Source organism: Periplaneta americana, chromosome 5 (assembly GCF_040183065.1).
Source record: "Periplaneta americana isolate PAMFEO1 chromosome 5, P.americana_PAMFEO1_priV1, whole genome shotgun sequence".
In the NCBI taxonomy this organism is placed as follows: domain Eukaryota; kingdom Metazoa; phylum Arthropoda; class Insecta; order Blattodea; family Blattidae; genus Periplaneta; species Periplaneta americana.
Genome location: NC_091121.1, coordinates 51,969,424 through 51,996,859, shown reverse-complemented (window position 1 = coordinate 51,996,859; position 27,436 = coordinate 51,969,424). Strand labels below are relative to the sequence as shown.

General features: G+C 35.0%; 1 protein-coding gene across 2 annotated transcripts in view; it reads left to right on the top strand.

Moving 5' to 3' along the window:
- LOC138699609 (neuroparsin-A-like) overlaps positions 1-27,436 on the top strand; it is a 115,262-nt gene that overhangs the window by 52,829 nt on the left and 34,997 nt on the right. The gene's annotated exons all lie outside the window — the stretch shown is intronic.

Below are 27,436 nucleotides of genomic sequence, written 5' to 3'. Positions count from 1 at the left end.
AGAATTTTGGAATTTGGGACTTTTTGGACAATTAAAGCTATTTTTATGGGGAAAGGAAATTGTTTTAAGAAAGTCCATTAGACTGAGAACGAGTAAGAAAAAAGTGGGTTAGGCCTACATATTTTTTCAAAATGGTGGCTAGAAAAATTCTTAAACCTTAGCATGGCCATATCAGGGACACCTACCTTAACAATAATGTGGTTGTCATGGAGTCGTAACTATACTGAAAAAGAAACAAACTGTTAATTTTATTTTATAAAGCTACTACCATGTGGCATTATACAAAACTCCATTGTCACGTGTACTTTGCCATAATATTAACACTGATTAACACAAAAGCGTTGCCGAATATCATTTTTTGATATGATAAAATTTTGAAATTTTGCAAAGAAGCCTAAATGAGAGAAAATTGCCCAGATTAAAAAAAAATTCCCGAAAATTCACTACAATTGAAAATATCTACTCCTTTGGTCATTGTGCTAGATTTATTTCAATGTTCGGCTTGACATATGAGCAATTTTTTTCAAAAATGAAACCCGTTAAATGTAAAGCGCGCACCCGATTGACGGACCAACATTCAAATATTCTAATAATAGTTTTGTGCGAATCTGTACAAGAATTTATTACATACATCTTCTCAAAACACATATTTACTTTTACTGAGTTAGGTATCTTTTTTTTTTTTTTGGACTCATACAAAAAAGTGCCTTTTGTGTGGATTTCAGAAAACGAAAGTGTATATGTATAAGAAAGATATTTTTTTTTATATATGTCTTTTGTATGATAGTTAAAAAAATAAGCTATAGGCTACATGGGAATATCGTTTGAAAAATGATTAGGGCATTGGATCGCTACGGAACGCTTAAAGTGTATAGGCCTATAAGGAGAAAGTGTGAAAGTGAAACAGGCAGAAAAACCCAAGCCTTGATGAACGCATAGTTTCTTCTGGCATCCGTCAATGTTTCGTCCTGCAACGCATATCCTCCCTCATCTTATATGGGGGTGTGGCGTATTTAATATTTACTCCTAGTTTTAATTTTAGGTTCCAAGCAGTATTTATACAGACGCGATGCGTCGCGACGCCTTTCTGACGTCATGCAGTCTTCGCACATCCGGCGCCTTTTTGCGTATCACCACTTTACACTCTCCCCTATTTTTAAATACATTGACCCTTGTGAAACAACGGATTTCGTGAACATCTAAACTTCACGGAACGATTGTAGTTAGTGGTCGCGGCGATTTCTGAACTTACCCCACACATTGAGACTTTTAGCTAGTCCATTTATGGTGGTGTACACTGAAAATCCTCCCAAGATCAGATAATAATGCAAACGGATTTCAGGTTTTCGTATCTATGTATAATTAGAGAGAGCATAATAACGAAAACGAACTTCAGATGTTCGTATTTGAGTATGGAGAGAACGTAATAGTAATATACGTTACAAGAGCGGTATGTTGACGTTTCCATGGCCGAGGAAAAGATTGAAAAAGCGAAACGTAGTTGAGCTTTTTTAATTTCCGAGAACATGAAAACAAACATACCCGCTCGTGTATCGTACATTATTTTGTGCGAAGATCGTTTATTACATACCTGAAAGAGGAATTTCTAATTAGTTGCAATGAAATCTCCATCTTGGTTTCTGTTTAATGACGGCAACTTCGGAACACCAAAATATCTTTCTTCAACATTGTTGCTATAAAATGTTTTCTGTGTTTTCTGTACTCCAGCAGGCCGTGATATACGTCTGTCTTCTTCCCCCCCCCCCCAGTCTATAAATGCGAACTTAAAACAAACCGTAAGGTTATGTAATGATTTATTTTTCATTTTAATATTTTAACACTTATTTATATAACATATTGCAGTAATAACATCGGCATCTGGAATCTTGTTGATTTTTTCACGGCTTCCTTAATGTTACTTGTATCAGGAATGCAAGTGGAGTAGTAGACTTTACTTAATTTTTGCAAATATTTAAAAACAATAATTAACATTGCAATTTAGGTGAAATTGCAGTGGTAAGTTTCCAATTTATAATTATTACTATGTTAAACGTCTCTAAAAATAATATGTTAAAAGCCTAAAGCAGTAAAATGAATGTCGCGCTTAAGCGGTAAGAAGAGGGAAATTGTTATGTGTGTTACGTTGGGAATACTGAATGTGGTATTTCACACTTACCGCGTATTGGTTCTGTGCGGAAAACAAGCAAATATGCACGATCTCGCACAAAAATATTAACGGATATCACATTTTGCAATTTTTGTTTATAAAGAGCGTAATAAGGTGAATGGATATCAGTTTTAATATTTACATATGGGGAGAACGTAATGACGCAAACGGATTTCAGATTTTAATATTTGTGTATGAAAAAAGCGCAATAACGCAAATGAATATCAGAGTTTCATATTTTTGTATGGAGAGAACGTAATGACGCAAACGTATATCAGATTTTTAAATTTTTGTTTAGAGAGATCGTAATAACGCAAACGGATATCAGATTTTCATTTCTGTATATGAAGGGAGCGTAAAAACTCAAACGGATATCACATTTTCATATTTATGTATGGATAGAATGTAATAACGCAAACGGATTTCAGATTTTAATATTTGTGTATGGAGAGAGCGCAATAACGAAAACGAATAACATATGTTCATTTTTGTGTATGTAAGTAGCTTATTAGCGCAAACGGATATCAGATGTTCATTTTTTTCTATGAAGAGAGCGTAATAGCGCAAACGGATATCATATTTTCATTTTTATATATGCAGAGAGCGTAATAACGCAAACTGATATCAGATTTTCATTTTTGTAATTGCAGAGAGCGTAATAAATAACGCAAACGAATATCAGATTTTCATTTTTGTGCACGCAGAGAATGTAATACCGCAAACGGATATTAGACTTTCATTTTTGTGTATAAAGAGAGCGTAATAACACAAACGGATGTCAGTATTACATAATTTATTTGGAGAAAACGTAATAACGAATACTTCTAACGTGTCACAAACGAAGAATTGTAAATAAATTCCATTATTTGGTTTTCAGTAAGTGGAACACTTTACTGATTCCTCTTAACTAATATTGACGTAATTGTGCACGTCGTTTGTGTACATCAGTGGACATCTTTACATAGAAATGAATGCACTACTGAGATTTTGAATCGGTATTATTATCTACACTTTTTCTAGCGCTATTCTACACATCTGTAGTGTTGCCGCTGTTGCTAAACCGAGCACACATAGCTGGCTCGCGAACTGCATATTGTCCAGACTTACGTAACTCGTAATTAGTGCTAAGCTATTAGTAACAAACTGGGATTAATATCTGGCACGAAGTCCGTGCTATAAAACAGTTATTCTTTATCAAGAGATGGACGTGTTTGGATATTCTCAAACTAAAGATCGGTGCTTAACATCAGTCAGACTTCTAGATATAACCGGGTTTCTGGTTTATTTTCATGGAGTATGTTTAGCGAGGCGATTAAATTGATACTTCAATTTTCAGACTTTGAGTGAATACAGCGGACATCGTAGGTTGTTAGAAGGGGTAATAACCAATCATCTCCGGAAGTTAAATTCCACCCTTCTTTCTTGTGATGCAAACTTGGTGGTGACCTTAAAGAATATTGTTCTGTGACTATTATCTTCTAACATCTAACCAGTCACATTTTGTGTAGCCTACTTACTAGATTGAAAATGTCTTGTGAAAGTTTTCGAAGTTCGGTTTAGGTTTGGAACATCCGGCATTTTTCAGTAACATTCCACCACAAAAATGGATACTGTAAAAGATATTTTACAATACAAAATGTCACGCAGTGAACAGGGATTGCTCTTGAGGAACTCTAGACATCATCTTGTAAGATCCAAAATTGCTGCCGCATTAAGAAATAAGGGCTGGATAGTAGAAGAAGAAATCTCCTGTCTAGCTGAAAATGGGTCAACGAGGCGAGTAGATATTTTAGCGTACAATGCTGACACTAAACAGGGCATCATTGTGGACCCCACGATACTTTTGAAGTAGAATGTCATCAGTCAGCCCAGGTCCACCTTGAGAAGAAATCGATCTATGAGCCTACAGTCAACTATTTCAAGCTGAAATATGCCTTAATCCACGTTGAGGTATTCGGCTTGCTCATAGGTGCTCATAGGTGCTCGAGGGACTATACCAGCTTTTTTCGAATAATTTCTCTGAGGGATGACATTGTGATAATTGTGTTAAAAGATCCTTTCATATCCTAATTAATCACATGGTGCCACATTAATAGCAATTGTAATTTTTCACGCCCATTTCTTTGTTTCCCTTCTTTAAAATTTAATATCTATGTTTACATATGTATAATAATTTTTTGAGGATATAGGGGAGAGTCGGGTAGTATCGGACATCGGGTAATATCGGACAGTGAGTTTCTTTCATCTACCACACGATGATAGTACTTGATTGACATGGTTACGTTTCTGTGATGTCGCAAAGAGAAACGTAACCATGTCATTCAGGTACTACCATATGATGGTAGGTGGTAGATGAAAGAAACGCACTGTCCGATACTACCCGATGTCCGATACTACCCGACTATCCCCTACTGAGTCCGTAAGGGCTACCCTCATTGGGGGCAGTTTATTATTATTATTATTATTATTATTATTATTATTATTATTATTATTATTATTATTATTATTATTATTATTATTATTATTTCCTATCGGAAATAAAACACATGGAATAAAAAAATAAAGTATTCCTAAAATCAGTTACCAGCAAACACTATAACATGTAAAAAATAATTCTGGGCTGTGTTCTTGGTCAAATACCACATATTAAAACTAAAAACTCATTTTTATTCTGTGACTCAGATGATCATATGTTCTTTGTTGAACCTGGAATTCCGTTCTACGTATACATTGTGCTGTTGAAGAGTCTGTTAGCGTGTCAAATATTTGTCCTTTGGCACTTCCGTTGACTAGCAGGTGTACAGACTCCTGCGTTTAAATAGACGCAAGCCTCAGTTTAACTCTTGAAGACTCCAACATCTCTGTTCCGTATTTACTTCTGGGTTTATTTATCAACCTTGAAAGCTTCCTAGCCTAAGATCAGAGAAAGAATGAATTTGTAAGAGACGAAGGTTGTACATTTGCATTCTTTCAAGCTATTTGTAAATATTTATCTCTACTACAAATTAAAATTCCCTATGATTTATTTCTGCCATAGAAATGCTTATTACCTCCTTATCTATATTTAGGCCTAATGTAAACTTATTGTTCCTTGAGTTGATACCCGTAATAAAGCCACACGCTTATCTCTTTATCAGATTTGAAGCCTACCTACTATAAACTCAGATAAGCTTATTCTGGGATTTATTTTTGTAATAGAGGCGCATATTTACCACCTTGTCAACACTCAGGCCTGCTGTAAACTTAGTGATCCAAGGATTGATTCCTGTATTGAAGCAACACGCTTATCTCTTTATCAGATTTGAAGCCTACCTACTATAAACTCAGATAGGCTTATTCTGGTTTTTTTTTGTAATAGAGGCGCATATTTACCACCTTGTCAACACTCAGGCCTGCTGTAAACTTAGTGGGCCAAGGATTGATTCCTGTAATGAAGCCACACGCTTATCTCTTTATCAAATTTGAAGCCTACCTACTATAAACTCAGATAGGCTTATTCTGGGATTTATTTTTGTAATAGAGGCGCATATTTACCACCTTGTCAACACTCAGGCCTGCTGTAAACTTAGTGGGCCAAGGATTGATTCCTGTAATGAAGCCACACGCTTATCTCTTTATCAAATTTGAAGCCTACCTACTATAAACTCAGATAGGCTCATTCTGGGATTTATTTTTGTAATAGAGGCGCATATTTACCACCTTGTCAACACTCAGGCCTGCTGTAAACTTAGTGGGCCAAGGATTGATTCCTGTAATGAAGCCACACGCTTATCTCTTTATCAAATTTGAAGCCTACCTACTATAAACTCAGATAGGCTTATTCTGGGATTTATTTTTGTAATAGAGGCACATATTTACCATTTTGTCAACACTCAGGCCTGCTGTAAACTTAGTGGGCCAAGGATTGATTCCTGTAATGAAGCTACACGCTTATCTCTTTATCAAATTTGAAGCCTACCTACTATAAACTCAGATAGGCTTATGCAGGGATTTATTTTTGTAATAGAGGCGCATATTTACCACCTTATCAACACTCAGGCCTGCTGTAAAATTAGTGGTCCAAGGATTGATTCCTGTAATGAAGCCACACGCTTATCTGTCTATCAGATTTGAAGCCTACCTACTATAAACTCAAATAGGCTTATTCAGGGATTTATTTTTGTAATAAAGGCGCATATTTACCACCTTGTCAACACTCAGGCCTGCTGTAAAATTAGTGGCTCAAGGATTGATTCCTTTAATGAAGCCACACGCTTATCTCTTTATCAAATTCGAAGCCTACCTACTATAAACTCAGATAGGCCTATTCTGGGATTTATTTTTATAATAGAGGCGCATATTTACCACCTTATCAACACTCAGGGCTGCTGTAAACTTAGTGGCCCAAGGATTGATTCCTTTAATGAAGCCACACGCTTATCTCTTTATCAAATTTGAAGCCTACCTACTATAAACTCAGATAGGCTTATGCAGGGATTTATTTTTGTAATAGAGGCGCATATTTACCACCTTGTCAACACTCAGGCCTGCTGTAACCTTAGTGGCCCAAGGATTGATTCCTTTAATGAAGCCACACGCTTATCTCTTTATCAAATTTGAAGCCTACCTACTATAAACTCAGATAGGCTTATTCTGGGATTTATTTTTGTAATAGAGGCGCATATTTACCACCTTGTCAACACTCAGGCCTGCTGTAAACTTAGTGGGCCAAGGATTGATTCCTGTAATGAAGCCACACGCTTATCTCTTTATCAAATTTGAAGCCTACCTACTATAAACTCAGATAGGCTTATTCTGGGATTTATTTTTGTAATAGAGGCGCATATTTACCACTTTGTCAACACTCAGGCCTGCTGTAAACTTAGTGGGCCAAGGATTGATTCCTGTAATGAAGCCACACGCTTATCTATTTATCAAATTTGAAGCCTACCTACTATAAACTCAGATAGGCTTATGCAGGGATTTATTTTTGTAATAGAGGCGCATATTTACCACCTTATCAACACTCAGGCCTGCTGTAAAATTAGTGGTCCAAGGATTGATTCCTGTAATGAAGCCACACGCTTATCTGTCTATCAGATTTGAAGCCTACCTACTATAAACTCAAATAGGTTTATTCAGGGATTTATTTTTGTAATAGAGGCGCATATTTACCACCTTATCAACACTCAGGCCTGCTGTAACCTTAGTGTCCCAAGGATTGATTCCTTTAATGAAGCCACACGCTTATCTATTTATCAAATTTGAAGCCTACCTACTATAAACTCAGATAGGCTTATTCTGGGATTTATTTTTGTAATAGAGGCGCATATTTACCACCTTATCAACACTCAGGCCTGCTGTAAACTTAATGGCCCAAGGATTGATTCCTTTAATGAAGCCACACGCTTATCCCTTTATCAAATTTGAAGTCTACCTACTATAAACTAATATAGGCTTATTCGGGGATTTATTTTTGTAATAGAGGCGCATATTTACCACCTTGTCAACACTCAGGCCTGCTGTAAACTTAGTGGTCCAAGGATTGATTCCTGTAATGAAGCCACACGCTTATCTCTTTATCAAAATTGAAGCCTACCTACTATAAACTCAGATAGGCTTATTCTGGGAATTATTTTTGTAATATAGGCGCATATTTACCACCTTATCAACATTCAGGCCTGTTGTAAACTTAGTGGTCCAAGGATTGATTCCTGTAATGAAGCCACACGCTTATCTCTTTATCACATTTGAAGCCTACCTTACTATAAACTCAAATAGGCTTATTCTGGGAATTATTTTTGTAATATAGGCGCATATTTACCACCTTATCAACATTCAGGTCTGTTGTAAACTTAGTGGTCCAAGATTGATTCCTGTAATGAAGCCACACGCTTATCTCTTTATCAAATTTGAAGCCTACCTACTATAAACTCAGATAGGCTTATTCTGGGATTTATTTTTGTAATAGAGGCGCATATTTACCACCTTATCAACACTCAGACCTGCTGTAAACTTAGTGATCCAAGGATTGATTCCTGTAATGAAGCCACACGCTTATCTCTTTATCAAATTTTAAGCCTATATTTTATAAACTCAGATATCCTGGGATTTATTTCTGTAACAGAAGTGTGTATTTACCTCCTTATCTACATTCAGGCTTACTGTAAACTTACTGGTCCTTAGATGAATTCTGGATCATTTCGACATATCTCTCAGGATTTACAGTGACTGCATCTCCTGGAAAAGGTGTGGACCAACAATGCCTTTTGCGCCGATAGCGCACCAGACATTTTTTTTAATGCAATGGCCGTTCATGGATGGACCTATAACGAAAGTTCTCCTTGCTTACAAACTCAGAAACGTAGAAATGAGCTTCGTCAAGCATCCAGTAGCAACGGATGTTGCTGAATTAATTCTTGCACTTGTCGTCAGAAATGTAAACGATTTAATTTGTTGTAAGCTCTTAGTTCTTGGACAACTTGTAGGCTATTTTATAGGATGTGTGCATTTTGTGTTATATTGTACTATATTGCACTACTCCGAGCGCATGAATAAGGGATCCAGCTGTTTTTTACTCTTCAAACTGGCAATCATTAAATGGCAAACCGAAGCAAAAGTGAAAGGTCAGTTAGCCGCGTGAACATCAATGATGGTTTGAGAGGCAGAGAAGTTGATCTGCAAACCTCAACACAACGCTATAACAGCTTTTCTCTCCGTGAAAAATGTATTTAATTAAGGATGTCATCTCCGCCAGTTCGTAGACGTGGCATTATAATGGAAACGCGACTAATGTTTTTATAATTTATTATATTGTATTAATAAAATTCATACATAAAAATCGAAATAATTTTGAATTGTATTCTCATAGTTATGAAACAAAAGGTATGAATTCTTTAAGATTGTTTGAACCAAAATGCAACACTGCTACAGTATTTAATCATAGTAGTAATTTAGGCCCAAGAATATATAACAAATTTATATTTAAATATCTTAATCTTGTCATTCTAATAGTTCTAGTGTTAAATTAAAAAAATTATGTATGGATTATATAAATAATGAAAAATTGTATATATTTTATTGTGTAGTAGACATAAGACAAATTGTATTATACACTTCATAATTTCAATTCGGGAATCCGCTCCTGAGCACGAGTTCTACTCTACTTTCAGGGGTGAGCTAAAGTTTTATCTGTTTATATTATATTTTATGTTACAATTATTAGCAAAAGAAATACATAAACATAAAAAACATAAACATATAAGCATGTATGTGCGCTGTCTTTTCTATGAAACTAAATATGTCAAGAGTTATAAATGCTTTTGTTGCCATAGCAATGTTTTTCCGCATGGCAACTATTTCTCTTGTAGACGAACTGTCTGCGTTTGATGCTAAGAGTAAAACGGACTTTTCCACAAGTATAAAAAACAGATCCATTCAACAACTTCGTGATCAAGACAGACCATGACATCAAATTGCTGGAGTGGTAAGAAAAAACCGCAGTGTTTAATTGATCATTTAATTGACCAGCTGGCTTAATTCTTAACTCATTATAAACTTGTTTAAAACTTGCTTGATTAATCAAGTGTTTGAAGGCATTAATTTATTTTTAAAGTTGCAGTTCATTATTTTATGTTTCTTCTCTTTTTAATCTAGACAAAAGTCATAAATTGTTCCTTGTTAGCTCTTTAAATTCGAACACATTTTGAAACGGAACTTGGTCCGAGAAAGTGCATGAATAAAAGCTACCAAACAGGCTATTGTTCCGCATAGTCTACAGTGGTGAATATTTGGATCATTGGCTTCAAATGGGATTAAACTTTAAAGAGAAACGAATACTTATTGAAAGCTGCACCGCAGAAACACAGAAATAAATATAGAATTGAATTGAAAAAGAAAGACTTTGTGATAGCTGATTCTAGATTGCACAACAAATTCTAAATTACATGGCTGGTTGAAGCCGTAGCGCCTAGTGAAAGGTGGGATAAGAGATACTAAGACAGAGTTCTACGTACGATGCAGCGTAGTCTATAACGAATACTTTTTTCAGCTCTATTCATTACACATATGAGTCTAGGACTAAACAAATTGTGGCTTGATATAAATCAGTTTCGGGCATTTTTAGCTGATTTTTTAACGACGCTATGTTATTTAGCTTAGTTAGAATTGATGATAGCGAGGCAATATTTGGCGAGGTGAGAATCAGGATTCGTCCTGTTATTACCTGACATTCGCCTTACAGTTGGGAAATCTTCGGAAGAAACTGAACCAGATAAAATCAGGCGGTTCGGTAATCGAACACACGCTCTCTGTTACAGAAGTTGAAAACAGAGTGATGGCGGATTTGACATAGGCTATAAATTCGCCGTCGCGTACAAAGGGATCTTTGAAATCTGTTACATGGAGCCACTAGCTTTATTTCCTCTCTGATGAAATGCACACAGGATTTTTCCGCCTGAAATTCTGTCGCCCTCGACATCAACTAACAAAAATATTTACGCAACAGAAGCTTCAATAAAATGAAACACAGACACGAGTTCCAGTTTTTGATGTCCAAAAATGTAATGTCCATTTTCTTATGCCCAGTGAGCGAAGTGGGGAAAAAACCAGAGGCGGTATGCAACCCCAAGATTTTCCTCTGGCATACCTCGATTTAAAAATGTCATATCCCCTCCCTTACAACATAGCCATAAATGATGTATACAATAAATTGTTTCGTGCAGTCAGTAACGCGAATCTTTGAAGCTTACGGAATACATTAAATTTCTTAATAAGATAATTTCAATTTACTTCAGCTATTTACTAGATCATTTTACAATGTCCTTTGAGACTTATTTAAAATAATATTAAAGCTTCAAAGTGCCTTACTTATTATTGATGAAAAGTGGAACAAAAAATGATAGTCACTAAATTGGCAACAATGGCCACCACAAGCTACAGACCACAGCCTTCTATACCTGAAATACTACCGTTGTAAACATTCCAGGGGTTGAGCTTATCAAATAAGCGTGTCTAAATACACACTGAATACAGTTCCAGAAGGCTGTGGTTTAGATTTACGAAGCAAACAGATAGTACTCTTTGCTGTGAAGAAATGTATAAACAAATTTTTACGATCACATTTTTTCAGTGACGGTATGTCATTTTTCAATAACGGTATGTTTTCTGGCCATAGAAACAGTGCCAATATTCCATACCGTCTCACTTCCCTCACTGCATATGCCTATTAGTGCATAAAGGACATTCGCTGCTTTTCCCTTTACACTTCAATTATAATTCCTCAACATTGTAACAAAGAAAGAGATAATAAATCTAATTCAAAAGAAATTAAGCCGGTAAAATACTAAATAAAACAATTTTTAATAATCAAGACGATAATAAACTAAATAGAAACATAATAAGAAGAAAAATAAATGAAATGGAAACGTCTGTTATCATAGAATTGATTCGAAACCATAATAATAATGCGCACGGATCAGACTACAGCAAGCAATCTTTCAATGATATTAATTTATTTCCTTTATTAACATACTACTCAATAGCATATAGCCAATATTATTATGATCTCCTGATTCCTGTTTATTCAAACACCTTTAATATTAGTGTAAGATATCACGCTAGGCAATACAGCACAACAAAATATTAACATTTGCAACCCTAAGAGAGAAATCTCGTTGCTTTTTCTTTCATCCGGTTTCGAACTCCTTGCTCCACAGCGGTGGACAGTGAACTCTGTTCGATGTTCGATGTCACGTGCTTCAGCGATGAGAGTCGTCCGGACTCGTTGCCTAAAATTTTCCACAAATCTCTCCTATTATTACATAACTAGATTTTGTTGGTCGTATTCAAACATCTCAGAGACAGAAATTGAAGAGGTCAATCACACTTATCCATACGAGAACCATGGTCCAGTGGTAATTGCAGACAATTTTATTACCATCTGTATGCCCTTCTTATTCTCTGCTCTTTCCTGCCTCAGTATTTTCACTGAGACTTTATTAGTCTTTATTAAACACAATATGTATGATTTTCAGCTATTTTTATTTGTTCTGGAGGCCTGGCTCGGGATCTCGCAGAGTGAGAGTGATTGTGAAGTATTGATGGAATGATGTCGATAATGGTAAGGAGAAACCGGGAGAACGCCGAGAAAATATCTTGCGCTCGCTTTGTCCACCACAAATTCATTGGCTGATGTCTCAGCTGGGGAGTTACAGTGCCAATTTATTTTATCAACAAGATAGCTTTGCGCCTCAGATCCATAGAGACATCTGACAGTTTCTGTACACCCGATTACCAAACAGATGGATTGGTCTTTTGGGAGTAGCTGTTGCGGCCTCCACGCTCCCCTGACTTAAGCTCATGCGATATCTACCTGTGACATATATCAAAGAATTTTGTGTTTGTGCCACCATCCGGCAGATCTACGGTCACGTATCATAGCCGTTATCATATCAGTCGATAGGGGATACGGTGTATCATGTGACGAATGAATTGGACTATCGATTCCATGTCGACAGAGTAACGAAAAGAATCCATAGTGAGCAGTTATAGGATATGCGAAACATATATACTTTCCTTTCATACCTGTGTATCTATGTTTAGTGCACTGCTTGCAATTAATTTTTGTAATCAGGGAATTAATTTAGATACGAATTCTCTAGCTCGTCCTTAGGTTGCGGATCGAGGAGACGGCCTCCAGATATGGAGGGTAGCTGCGAATATATTGAATAAACAGTCACGGACAGCCGAGGAGGGATGGTCATCCAGCTTGGGGGTTGGGCGAAGGGCTAACAACCCATCACCGTGAAAAACAACTTGTTACGAAACCTCAAAATAAGCCTCGGAATGGGACTGATTCTCTGGCACGACCACAACAAAGGAATAAGGTTTTGAGATTTGGTACTTGGAATATTAAAATGGATCTGAGGGAGGTGGGATATGATGATAGAGACTGGATTAATCTTGCTCAGGATAGGGATCAATGGCGGGCTTATGTGAGGGCGGCAATGAACCTCCAGGTTCCTTAAAAGCCAATAAATAAATATAATAAAATAAATACGAATTCTCTAGATTCAAAACTCTCTAAAAACCATTTTGTTCATAATTGAGTTATGCCCACATATTGCTTACTAAGAATGAATTCGAATGATTTATATAGTTTTAATTGAAAAAGCCACTAAATTTAAAACAAAACGGTTGTTAAAAGTTAGTGTTAGGTTGAAAATTCCCTATATTTACTACCAGTTACTGTCAAAATTCTTCAATTCATGAAAGTGGATATAGGGGATTTTGAATCTATAGGATTCAAACATTCTGTGTATTTAATTAAAAGTTAAAAGTCTTCCGCACGTTTGCTAGAGAGAAGTAACCCTCATCTCGTTGAGCGATGCGGTGTTGCCAACTCTTAACTCCACGTCCTTCTACTATAGATGACTATGCACTAACCCGTATATCATATTCTAGAAAAATGACTACCCGCACAGCATTGGTCCACTGTATGTCATTCAATCTGACAGGGCCATTATTGTCTGTGTGTGACAATGCCTGTACAGAACGTATTATGGAGGTTTTAAACGTGGAGTGCGCGTAACAGCTGTCCAGAGGGACCGCCTTCATCCCCTCATTGTGAAGCATTAAGACAGGCTTATCACATAATCCATACGCACAGGGGGGTGCCAGTGTTAAAATTAATCAATAGCTCACAGAAGAGCTCAGTTTGTAAAAAAATGAGAGAATTTCAATAATTTCGTCAAACTGAATAAACTGGCGGCTTGGAGACTACGAACTGAAGGAACTCGGGTCTAAGCCTGGGCCGAGACGAGGGGTAAAATGTTCCAAATATCGTAACTAGTTTGTATTTTAGGGACCTATTGTTGAAAATAGTGTTTGCAAATTTAATTGTGTGACAATAAAATACTTAGGCCTATATAATTTTACCAAGCTTAGGACACATACTTAAACATAAGCAGAGAACTTGTGGTTAGCAGTATATTAAGGTATTTTGTATAGTTTTGAATTATGAATTAAACAAAATTAGTACAATTTAAATTTAAAAAATGTGACAGTTAAGTAGAAATGAATCGGTCATTTGTAAAACCACATGAATCACAGAAAATGTTTCGAGAAAATTGAAAAAAAAACTATCTATAGCTAATGGATTTTATGTTAGCTCTGTGGAATTTTTACAGGATGACCATACATTAGTATGTCTGATTACAAAAGCATTGTATCTTAATTATCTCATTTCATATCACCTTAAAGTAATTTTTAAGTTCTTAGACTCATGTTGTTTTAACAAGTACCAATAAGAACAACTCCAGTATCCTGTTACAATATGTAGTTTATTGTTTGTTGCAGTGTGAAATACATTATTATACAATTTTAAATCAATTTATTATGTTATTTTTACTTAAGATTCAAAATGGTTAATTTCATTCACAAATTAAATACGAAATGCCATAGCCGATTTAAAAAAAAAAAGTTATTTCTGAGTAATTCATTTTCAAAGCTGTGTCACATGTTTAATGGAAATGCATAAGTACACACATATTTTTAGTTAACAATAAGTAAATAACATAAGTTGCATATCATCCCTCCAAAAAAAAAAAACGGCGTTTCTTGCTTTGGGATCTCTTTTCTAGGACGTTTCCTCTTTTCATCATGCACTTCTACAATTCTTGAGGGTGCAAAACTTGCTCATTTTTGCTTTCAAATGATGGAGTTTTGTTAAAAATGTCTGTTCTATCTGGTCTGGTATGTTCATAGAACACTGTTCCTTGCACATGAAAGCAACAAAAATGATAATATTAATATCTGTGCCATGTTTCTGACCATAACTCTACATAATTTCAAACAAATGCTTCTCGTTGACAGAACTAACAACGAGATCTTGTGACAATGTAACATATTCCCATCAAAACTTCATATCGATAACATAAATTAAACAATCGTATTGTACTTACATGCATGGATCTCCTTGCTTCCTTGCAACTCTATTATTCCCTCTCTGAGAGACCCTTCTCTTTGTAATGCTTTATCCTCTCTTTTATACACATCTCTGATAATAATGACACCTTTTTGCGTATTGTTTCTTCTACAGAACGCTTGGAACTACACTCACTGTCCAATATCTTGACAAAGAAGTGCATGGTAGCAAATGCATCACGGGTGCATCATGGCGTTATTCGTTAAAACCATATGAGTCCGGGACTGATGTGTTTTTGAAAGGAACTCAATATTTTAAGATTTTATAGACTGCTTAGTAATGATCGGACTCATGTTGTTTCGACTGGAAATTATGTGTCTACCCGTAGTCCTTGCTATAGTACCGGTAACTCATTTTCATAAAAATATGGACTCAGGTGGTTTTACAAATTACCGATTCAAATATCTCTGCTGTCTATCGATAGAGACGAAATGCGGCATGTGTCTAGAAATCTTTTCAAAAGATGTGAAATGTATGCAATAGAGAAAGGTCGACAGCATCCCAATAAATTACATCTGTAGTTTAAAGTAGTGTGTAAGTCGAAGATTTTGTTACCGGTACCAAATTTGACGCGTTGAATCACTGCTAAGCGGGATATTTTTTACCATGTTACTTTTCGTGCGGCACCGTAAGGCCTCAAATGGATTAGTTGTTGTTGGTAGAATTTATAAATTCTCTAGATTGGTGTTGACAGCCTTCATGTGTTATTAAAGTAATTAAACAGTGTAAGACCACAGTCTAGTACATACAGTCACGAAGCTTGACTTGTGAGGGTACTAGGAACAATAGACTGTGCCGGTACTATTTCGCATTGTCTGTAATGAGGCGATATTAGCGATCCTAATGGTTAGCAACTATCTATGGATGCATATTTACTACGTATTGAGCTTCGTGACTGTATATACTAGACTGTGGTAAGACTGTAAATTTAAACACCTTAATTATTAATTCTAACGATAGGCCTATATGAATTTAATCTCCCGAAAAGGAGGTAGATCACCTTGTTGAGTTATCGTGTGACACTATTTCGAAGTGAAAGTCAGCTTTTTATTTTTGATTGAAAATTTATGTGGAACATACAAAACTCTCAGGAGGAGCATTGAAAATGCTGTTTCTCACGGCTCACTTGTATAAGCAGGCATTTTCTGCTCTTTCCTGATTCAAAACTACAGAAATATCACTACCCATATTATTTAATATTAACTCTAAAACCTAATCTACCCATCTTACCATTGACGGCTTTGAAGAGCTCCGCGAAAATATTCATCTATGGAAAGGGGGTCCGCAGTACTAATAGGCGTAAGTTGGAGAACCACTGATCTAACAATTTAACTTCTTTATTTCTAAGCAAAATGCGATGTAGTTTCAATATTCTGTTTACAGTAAGTATTTTTATGCAAAACAACCTTGCTCATGGATAAAATGGGAAAGTTGAAACATTTTGTCTATTAATCAACAGTAATTTCACTAGAGGTTTTGATTTATCTAGAGACTATTACACGATTAAAAGACAGTATGTAAAAATTAGAAGAAATAAAGTACTCTAATACAATTGATTGATTGGTTGATTGATTGTTTATTCAATACATGACCATATACATGGGTGTACACGTCAATTACATAATAAAGAAGAAACACAATAAAAATGTTAAAACACTACAAATTACAATACATTTAAAATAAATAATATAATCAAGTAGTATTGCATATTATGTCATAATTTGTAATTTAAGAATTCTTTTACTGAATAAAAACTTTGATCAGTTAAAATCCCTTTAACTTTCACCTTAAATTTTATATAAGGTAAAGTTTGTATCTGCAATGGTAATTTATTAAAAAACACAATCCCAGTATAGACGATATAAAGATTAGAAGGTATAAAGTACTCTAATACAATAAAATAGATTTTAATTGACTTCTAAAATTCTATTTCACTAATGTTCCCTTCACCAAAACGTTTGAACGAAGCCGCCATTTTCAGTCGACTATCTATGCGGGAAACAAATGACGATCACAAAGAATGCTTTGTAGTACCGTAAAAAATTTGCAGTTTGAAATATTGGCAAACAAAGAAACAAATGCTAGGAATGTGATAAAAATAAACAAATGCTAGGGAACTGGTAAAATTGTAGCGATAAGCAGCCATGATTGGTTGAAAGACGTTCTTTCGTACCGTTTTATTGGTCAGAAGTACTATGACTTAATAAAAGTGTAATAGTCAGCATAAAATATTTCGTATATATTATAATATGCGTAAAATATGATAGAATACTACTACTATTCATTCATTGATCGATGTTGATGAAACGGTTCCTGTTTTAATGGAACTTAAAAAAACTCGCAGTTGTTGCTTTGATGTTTGTCAAGCAAAGTCTGAAGTACGTTTCCAGCAGTGTTTGGCTTTATTAATTAAATTTTAACACGGCACGGGCTTAGCATTATTTGAAAAGAAGTCAGAACGCCAACGTGGAGGCAAAGCAGGTGAACGCCGTATCTCAACACGTGCACCAGATGCAAAGTCAATAAAATGCGCCCAAGCACTTGAACTTTGAGATTATTTATCCTTATTTCACAGCTGGCAGTAAATTTATGTAGTCACTACGGGACAAAAAATGGAGTCCGGGTCAAAGAACGAAGTTATTAGCAGAAAATGTGGCAGTTATACATTAATAATAAAGTGTCACTCTTACATCACACTCTTTCCGGCATTGCTCAATTGTTTTTAATGAAAAAGGAATAAATGAGAATATGTGTGGGCTAATTTGGTCTACTCAATTCAATAATAATAATAATAATAATAATAATAATAATAATAATAATAATAATAATAATAATAATAATAATAATAATAATATTATTATTATTATTATTATTATTATTATTATTATTATTATTATTATTATTATTATTATTAAGCCTTATAAGGTGTGAAAGCTCTTGCCTGTTGAGTTTACAATAAAGTACCACTGCACCCTGTCCTGATAAACAATTTTCCAGTTACAATAAATTTACAAAATTTTTAGGTCCTCCTCCTAAGTCTAGATCTTACTAGTAGTCTTTTTCCTGAAGGAGTTTCTTTGAACACCCTTTTTAATCTCCTTTCTTCTGGAGCTCTTAGCACATGTGCAATCCATCGTAGTTTTCTTGCTTTAATTCTGGCCACAATATCAGATTCATTATAAAATCATAAATTTCTGTATTGTGTAGTTGCCTTCATTTCAAAATATCTGCATCTCAAACTACCCCCAATATTTTTCTCCAAATGTTTCGCTTGAATTACTTATAAAAGTTAATTTAAAGTTAGCCGTTTACAAGATACGGTAAGAGAAAACATAAGTACCAAATTTTGTTATATAAACAAACAAATTTTATGGAACAAGACCTTTCAACTTTCTCGTTTGACCTGTTAGTAAGTTTGTTTTGCTTAAAAGCACTTGATAATTTTGAACCTATAATGTATATTGCCTAGTAATAAAGAAGTTAAATCACAGTCTAGTATATACAGTCATGAAGCTTGAGTTGTGAGGGTGCTATAGGAACAATAGACTGTGCCGGTACTATTTCGCATTGTCTGTAATGAGGCGATATTAGCGAACCTAGTGGTTAACAACTATCTATGGATGCATATTTACTACGTATTGAGCTTCGTGACTGTATATACTAGACTGTGGTTAAATTGTCAGATGTTTACTAATTCTGTTGTAAACATAATTAAGGCTTTATTATTTTCTCTGATATTGTTTAATTAATGATACGACTCAAATTAAATACATATAATTATCTTGGGCTAATGGAACATTTAAATTTATTTTAATGTACACCAGACTTGATGTTGTTAATTAATGCAATAAATGTTTTATTGAACTTTTATGTTTCTGTTTTTGCCTGGTAACCACATAACTCTACGTTCAAAAAGTCATCTGAAAAGAAAAGAATATTCAAGCTTTCTTTATTTATTATAATCGAGTCATTTTTCCTAACAGTTAAATTCAGAATCATCTTCAACTAGAATTTTTTTAGCAGAGTCTTTATATTCCGGGCTTATTTAATTTCTTTAACATAATAGAGAAAGCATATGCTAATGATGCTAATGAACAAGTAGGCCTACTTATTTCTCGGAAGGTATTAATTTTAGAACATATATATATTATTTTGATGAATATCATCACCCCTCAAAATATTGAATACTTTTTTCTTACACTCTCTATATTATAGGAAAATTGCAATTTAATTACCGGTAATGAATCTTACGTGAAGTGTCGATGGTTGGAGTGTTTGGAGCTACTAGAAAAGCTCCGAATAAAATTTACAGAACTTGGAACACTACCGGTATCGAAAGTTTGAGCTTAAAAAAATGGTATAGCCTATTGTAAAAATCCCATTCACATACAGGACTGTTTAAAAATAAATGTTTGAAAGATTACATACTTTCCACAATAATAGACACAGCGAAATCAAGACATTAAAAAGCTTTCCCCCTTTTTCTTCTTTTTGATTTGAGGGGTTTGAGCTTCCTCAGCCCCACCGTGGGTGCGCCACTGTAATTGGGAATATAAATTGTTTATCGCCAGTATATGATTTAGGAATTACTGAAACAAATGAAGTGTGTGATGTGAAAAATGCTAAGTTACGCCATCTGTTTGCTGGTTATGTTTATTTTTTGGCAGTGGTGTTATTTGAAGTGCCAACAGCGACTTGTGAAATATAACCGATATTAACCCATTTCCAGAAAATGAATATTTTGTCTGCTGATTCAGGAGTGGCCAAGCAATGAATGTTGTCGCTTCGCACTATCTTTTCTTTCTTTCTTTCTTTCTTTCTTTCTTTCTTTCTTTCTTTCTTTCTTTCTTTCTTTCTTTCTTTCTTTCGTTCTTTCTTTCTTTCTTTCTTTCTTTCTTTTTTATTTTTCTTTTTTATTTCTTTCTTTCTTTCTTTCTTTCCTTCTTTCTTCCTTTCTTCCTTTCTCTCTCTCTTTCTTTCTTTTTTATTTTTTCTTTCCTTCTTCCTTTCTCTCTCTTTCTTTCTTTCTTTTTATTTCTTTCTTTCCTTCTTCCTTCCTTTCTTTCTTTCTTTATTTTGTTTGTTCCTTTCTTTTTATTTCTTTCTTTCCTTCTTCCTTTCTCTCTCTCCTTCTTTCTTTTTTATTCCTTTCTTTCCTTTCTTCCTTTCTCTCCTTCTCTTTCTTTCCTTCTTTCTTCCTTTCTCTCTCTCTTTCTTCTTTTCTTTTTTATCTCTTTCTTTCCTTCTTTCTTCCTTTCTTCCTTTCTCTTTCTCTGATTCTTCCTTTCTTTTTTATTTCTTTCTTTCCTTCTTTCTTCCTTTCTCTCTCTTTCTTTATTTTTTATTTATTTCTTTCCTTCTTTCTTCCTTTCTCTTTCTTTCTTTTTATTTCTTTCTTTCCTTATTTCCTTCTTTCTTCCTTTCTCTCTCTCTTTCTCTCTCTCTCTCTCTCTTTCCTTTTTATTTCTTTCTTCCTTTCTTTCTTTCTCTCTCTCTTTCTTTCTTTTTTATTTCTTTCTTTCCGTCTTTCTTTCTTTCTTTCCTTCTTTCTTCCTTTATCTTTCTTTCTTTTTATTTCTTTCTTTCCTTCTTTCCTTCTTTCTTCCTTTTTCTCTCTCTCTTTCTTTCTTATTCTGTTTTACCTTCTCTTTTATCCGACTTACACCACTGTGGGTAGTGGAAGTCGATCCATTCGGTGGTACACTAGACATCTCAGAAATGCGGGTCTCCCTGATCATGGGACCGGCATGGTTTCAGGGCCACCGCTGAGACATTACAGGACAATCATAATACAACGGAAAAACACTCAGTCCCGTGGGCGGAAAGTAAATTTCTTTCATTGAGTACGCCGGGAATCTATCCTCGAACAAGGATAGAGTATTGCTCAGAAAATTCGATTTCTCTGCAGTATGTTGTTCATTTCTCATACCGAAGAAGTGGTTTTAGACATCCGTGTACAACTATTTCTCCTAACTATTAGTCATATTTTGTTCATATTCAATACCTGCGAGCAACTCAACCGGAATGGTACACAAAAATTTAATAATGTTGGCAAAAATTAATGTGTTCTTATTTAAAAATATAAAAGGGCGATTAAGTTAAGTTTCTTTTTCAAAAGTTTGTTTCTTACGTAGTATGATAAAGCAATAAATGAAATAGTATGGCAATGCGTCATCACTAGACCTCGGATTTTTAGGCTGAAATAGGATAAGTTGCAATAATTTTATGTAAAAATCCCGAAATGTATGCAACACGAGAAATTCTCTATGGATTATATTGCCTAAAGCTAGGCGCATTAAAGAACGTAAATTTCAGCCTACGCTAAACTAGCCTAAAAATCCGACGTTTAGTCATCACACTCCTGTATTTCGAAGAAATTGACTCTACATGAATTTGAAAGCTTCTTTGACAAATTATATAACTTAGCAATATCTATACCGATTGCTTTGCATTGTTAACTTGATCCTCGCAGTTACATTAATGTAACAAGTTAGATAATTTAATAAACAAGTTTCCCTCGGTTTTGCTGGGATTTGAACCCGAGTCTGAAATATGGAAGCTCCAGGCACCGGATATTTCACTGGTATGCACAAAAACTAGGAAGAAAATGGTACAGAGGCCATGGTCCTAACCTGAGGACCACAGTTTGGTCATCCCTGTTCAGAGAAATAAATTTGTTCGTGGCGGTGTATAACAAATCAGCAGACGGGTTTCAGGTCATTGGGTCATCCTGGAACAAACAATCGTGACTAAGCAGGATATCACAGGGAACTGGGCGAGTCTTGGAATAAATCAACACTTTCGGGATCAATTAAGGCAGAAAAAGTTTGTTGCCGAGCTACCCAATTCAATATGTTTTGCAAACATGTTCAGTTAAGAAGGAAATTGTAAAAAAAATAAAAAAACCGGTGCAATGTACGTTATTCTACTTCTTCTGCTTTTCCTCAATTGCGTGTCAGCCATAATAGGCCTATGCGCCTCGACTGCCATCATACAAGTGTCTCACTATTAACTTAATTTTCCCTGCATTTGCCATGAATATTAAGCTATATGATGAAGTTTATTTTGCCACATGCTGTGTTCATTCCACTTTTGTTGGTATGTGTTTATTCCTCCTTCTATTACAAATATTACAATCTCATGTCTCATTTCTGCTTTGTACATCTCTAAGTTTCATCTATTCGTCAGTTGAAATGTTTTTGCAGACTTTGCATCATATTCTTTCCCGTACGCATCATCTCCCGGTCTGATGATATTCCATGGCCTTCACGTTCACCCGACTTGACAACTCGAGAGTTTTTTGGCATGAAATTGAACACACTGGTCAGGAGTTATGTGTTCATGCAATGACAAGTTTCCAGAAGTAACTTCAACAGTGCATTACAAGTGGAGAAGGTTACCTGAAAGATATGGTTTTAAAAAATGACTTCAAATATGTAAATAAACAAAATCCAAAAGTATAAATAAGCTATTAGGTTATTTAAATATATATTTCATTCACTCAATGAAGTTTTATTACACTTTAAAAATAGGTCGCAGAAAATGTCCCATCTTGTATAATGTAACGTACAGAGGATTGCAACTGATAGCTAGACCTCGGTTTAGGCTCTTAAAAATCAACTTTTAGACACCTAAATTGGGCTCTAAAATTATCAAAATAGGCACTAAAATACAGTTTAGACACCTAAAAGACAAAAGACAATTTCATATAGTTGAAAATTCGATTTTGTGTACCTAAAATGTGTTTCTATCCACTCGAAATACAGTAACTATAAAAATGCAGTTAATTACTTAGTATTAAATATTACGGTAAGTTATGCAGTAACGAAACAGTAAAAAATTATTGTGGTTAGAAACATTTTCTTATGTCTTAAATTATTAATAATTATTAATGAATTCATCGGCGTCATTGCTCTTTGGCTACTGATATATAATTGTTAATATGACAATTAAATTAATTAATTTCCACTGAATCTACAACTAACATATTATTCATAGTAGACATTGAAATACATAACAGGATTTTTCTCTCAATTTTATGTTATGGAACTTTGCCTTTTCTTAGACAGAACAATTTTATAAGAAAAGAGCTTTCCAATGTTATCGAAGTAATGGATGCATATTTAAATCTAGCTACATTTGCCTTGCTATTTCTTTAAGGCGAAGTAGGTCTACATCCTCCGAATTTATCACATTCCTACTGCCTGTCAAGCACTCAAGAAAACCAGTCACCTACCACATGAACTTTCTCTTTCATTGTTACACGAAAGATTTTTTTACTTGGTTATTTAACAACGCTGTATCAACTGCTAGATTATTTAGCGTCGATGGGTTGGTGATAGCGAGATGATATTTGGCGAGATTGGGCCGAAAATTCGCCACAGATTACCTGACATTCGCCTTACGGTTGGAGAAATCTCGAAAAAAAATCCAACCAGGTAGGCCTAATCAGTTCAAGCGGGAATCGAACCCATGCCTGAGCGCAACTCTGGATCTGCAGGCAAGCCCTTAGCCGTTTGAGCTACGCCGGTGGCCACGAAAGAATTAAAAACACATATTAACGAAATGTAAACAGGCATTTCCAGGATTTGAAAAATTGAAGTAGGCCACAATGGGCATTTTTCGGCTCTAAAATCTTAAAATAGGTCACATTGGACAAAATAGGCAATTTAAGCACTATAAAACCCCTTCCAAACGCTCATATTTTACATAAACCAAGAAGATATTGAACTGATTTTAGTTTATCGCATAGAAAAAGTAGATATTTAGCCTAAAATCCGAGGTCTACTGATAACATGAGTCATCTTATTGACACTTTCTGAAGTTCTTTTTACACTATTAATCTTGTTGTGCTCCCCTTTCTTGCTCAATTTTTCCCGCTCCTCTTTCTGTATTTATTGTTTCTTTCTGTTATGAGCTGGTATCCCTGGTAACTGACTCTTTTGTCGTTGCACATTCATTCATTCATTCATTCATTCATTCATTCATTCATTCATTCATTCATTCATTCATTCATTCATTCATTCATTCATTCATTCATTCATTCATTCATTTTATTCCATAAATCTTACATGAGCAATGAAGCTTTAAGATGTGGAACAAGTCAAAATTTTACAATATTACAATTACAATTTTTACAAATTTTTATAGTCTTACAATTTAGTAATTTTCTACAATTTTTACAATTTTGTGCAATTTTTTTACATTTTGGCGAGATGTAGTGAGATGAGGTGAGGTCCGAGGATTCGCCAAAATATTACCCGGCATTTGCCTTTTGGTTGGGGGAAACCTCGGAAAACCCCAACCAGGTAATCAAATCAAAGGGGGGTAATCAAATCAAAGGGGTTGATGCCAAGGACTCGCCATAGACTCGCCATAGACCATCCGGCTTCAGTCCCATGGCTGTGGAAAACCTCGGAAGAAATCGAAGACCAAAGGTGGAATCCAATCCAAGCCCGAACGCAGCTCCGGATCAGCAGCCCAGCGAGTCTGCCGACTGAGCTACATCGATGGCTCTACTAAAAGTATACAATATATAGCCAATCAGATTATTAAATTTACAAACGCAAACGATCATTCATCAGTTGAGCTATATGTATAATACAAAACAAGTTAATTAAATTTAAGGCATAAACAATTCCACCAGTTGTGATATGCAGAAATTGATAATACCTATCATGCAAACTACTTCAAATTACAAACACAAACAATTTATCAATAGAGCTATATAGATTAGGTACTATTCAATTTAAAGCATATACAATTCATCGGCCAAAACTATAGAAATATATACAATACAAAGTAGCATACTTTCATTAAGCTATTCAAATTTTTGCAATTAATGTCAAGTAGATTAATTCAATTTATAATCATAAACAATTCACCAGTTGAGCTATACAGACTACTATATAATTTACAGCATATACAATTCATCAATTGAGCTATACAGACTACCATTCAATGCTAGACAAAAATATACAATGCATAGTAAACAGATTGAGTCGATATAAAAACATATTTTGTTGAGCTATATAAAATTGTACATGTCATTTAACATGATAATTGATTGGCTTCCAGATGTGCCCAAGTACAGCGGACTCACTAGCATGGAAGTGTTGAATTTCATTTGAGATGGAGAGTGGCTGTAACGTGAAATTCATTAGCCTAGCGATGTAGTAATAGACAAGAAATTAATTTCGGCGTGAATGGCATAAATTTAATCTGGGTTCCTACCATTAAGAGACGAGAATTTTCGCATGAAGTAAATGTACGAATTCCGACGTATAATTCCCAACGGAACAACGTCGCACTCATGAGTTTTAACGTCCTTGAAATTATGTTGGATCTGAACCCACAGTCCTCGGAGAGCACAGAGAAACCGTTGCGTAAGGAATGAATGGGCTTATCAGCTTCTGGCATTGATCTGCTCCATTGACAGTCCCAGAGATTGTGTTTACTAGTCGAAGTCCACACCTCATGGCCTCCACAGAATATTCTCTTTCTTTATAAATTGAATCCAGTTACTTTGTACCTCTGTGAATATTTTATCACTCCTAAACAACTTCATTCAGACACGACTTTAAAGGTTTCAAGAAATGTGTGTACATACATGTCACGATGCCGTTAAAATGAACGTTATTGTCGTATATTCAACTGTCCGAAGGCAGGTTGGATTTCATAAATGACACCAATAAGGCATCAATCATGAGGCAACTAAGCCAGGAGATAATGGGAGTAGGATGACCAGTTCCTTTTCCCCTCTATTGCATACATCGCTGACTAGTAACATACTACACTGATCATATTCGGATGTAGTCCTATACAAACAAAAATTGTTCTTCTTCTGATAGCCTACATATAAAGTGAGATGTGCTGCCTGATAATAGATGTACAGTAGCGGCAAAAAAACCGGACCCATCCTTGTAGCTGATTTCAGAGTCTTGTTCACTCCAGACACGATAAACTGGTAACTAAGACTTTCGTGGTTCGAATCCTGCCTGGGAAGGAAACTTTTTTTTGTTCCTTATTCAAATTTATTCCCAATACTTTTCGATTGCAGCGATATTTTACTACTTAATTAACTTATTATTCCCAGAACATGAATTTTACCAGCTATCGAAAAGTATTGGGAATAAATTTGAATAGGGAACAAAAAAAAAGTTTCCTTCCCAGGCAGGATTCGAACCACGAAAGTCTTAGTTAACAGTCTATCGTGCTCTGGAGTGAACAATGCTCTGAAATCAACTACAAGGGTCGGTCCGGTTTTTTTTGCCACTACTGTACATAGGCCTATCAGCCAAATCCCCAGTCAGACGTAATAAACGTTATATTAAATACAAAAGGTTTGTCACATCTTCCGCGGTCACATTATTATAACCTGTTTCTGAACACATAAATTATCCTGCTTAGTGAGAAAATTCTACAGGTTTTCATAAAGTTACAGGTGCTCAGTATTAGGATCTTGTAAAAAATCTTGTTACCTCAGGATTTGCTTCTGTAATATGAACTATCTTCTAAACAATTTGATTTAATTTCATAGTTTTTGCTTATAGTGAACATGTTTATTATTGTTGAGGGTCTTTTAAACTGATTCCAGCTATTTTAATGTATTACTATAGTCTAGTATATACAGTCACGAAGCTCAATACGTAGTAAATATGCATCCATGGATAGTTGCTGACCACTAGGATTACCACTATCGCCTCATTACAGACAATGCGAAATAGTACCAGCACAGTCTATTGTTCCTAGCACCCTCACAACTCAAGCTTCGTGACTGTATATACGAGGCTTTGGTATTACTTTGTGTATTTTAAGTCCAATCTGATATAGCAATAAATTTACTGATCAATCATAAAATAATATTTTTTTGTAAGGTTGTAATAATTATTAAAGAAGAATAAGATTTGTGTGTCCATATTTAATGGCTTTCTGTGTTTTACATATGAAAAAAGTCTGCAGTTATCCTTGATCTTTTAACAGGGGAATTAAATATACTGCTAGTCCACAGGGCTAACGGCTTCAAAGCTGGGTATCTGGTTCTAATAAAGTGCACTCGTATACTAATTAACATGGAGGCATGAGATAATTACTCTGCTTGCTATTATAATTTCACTTTCATTTATATCTCCCCAATATAAAAAAAAATAATTTTCAGTATGATTTCAATAATACAACTTAATATTAACTATTTTTCCATTTTGATAACGCGATTTTTCGAGGAATATTCTCGATGAAAAAGTTATCAGGAATTCACCCATCACTAGCCGTGGATCAGCGACAATGACATCCCTGATTTACTAACG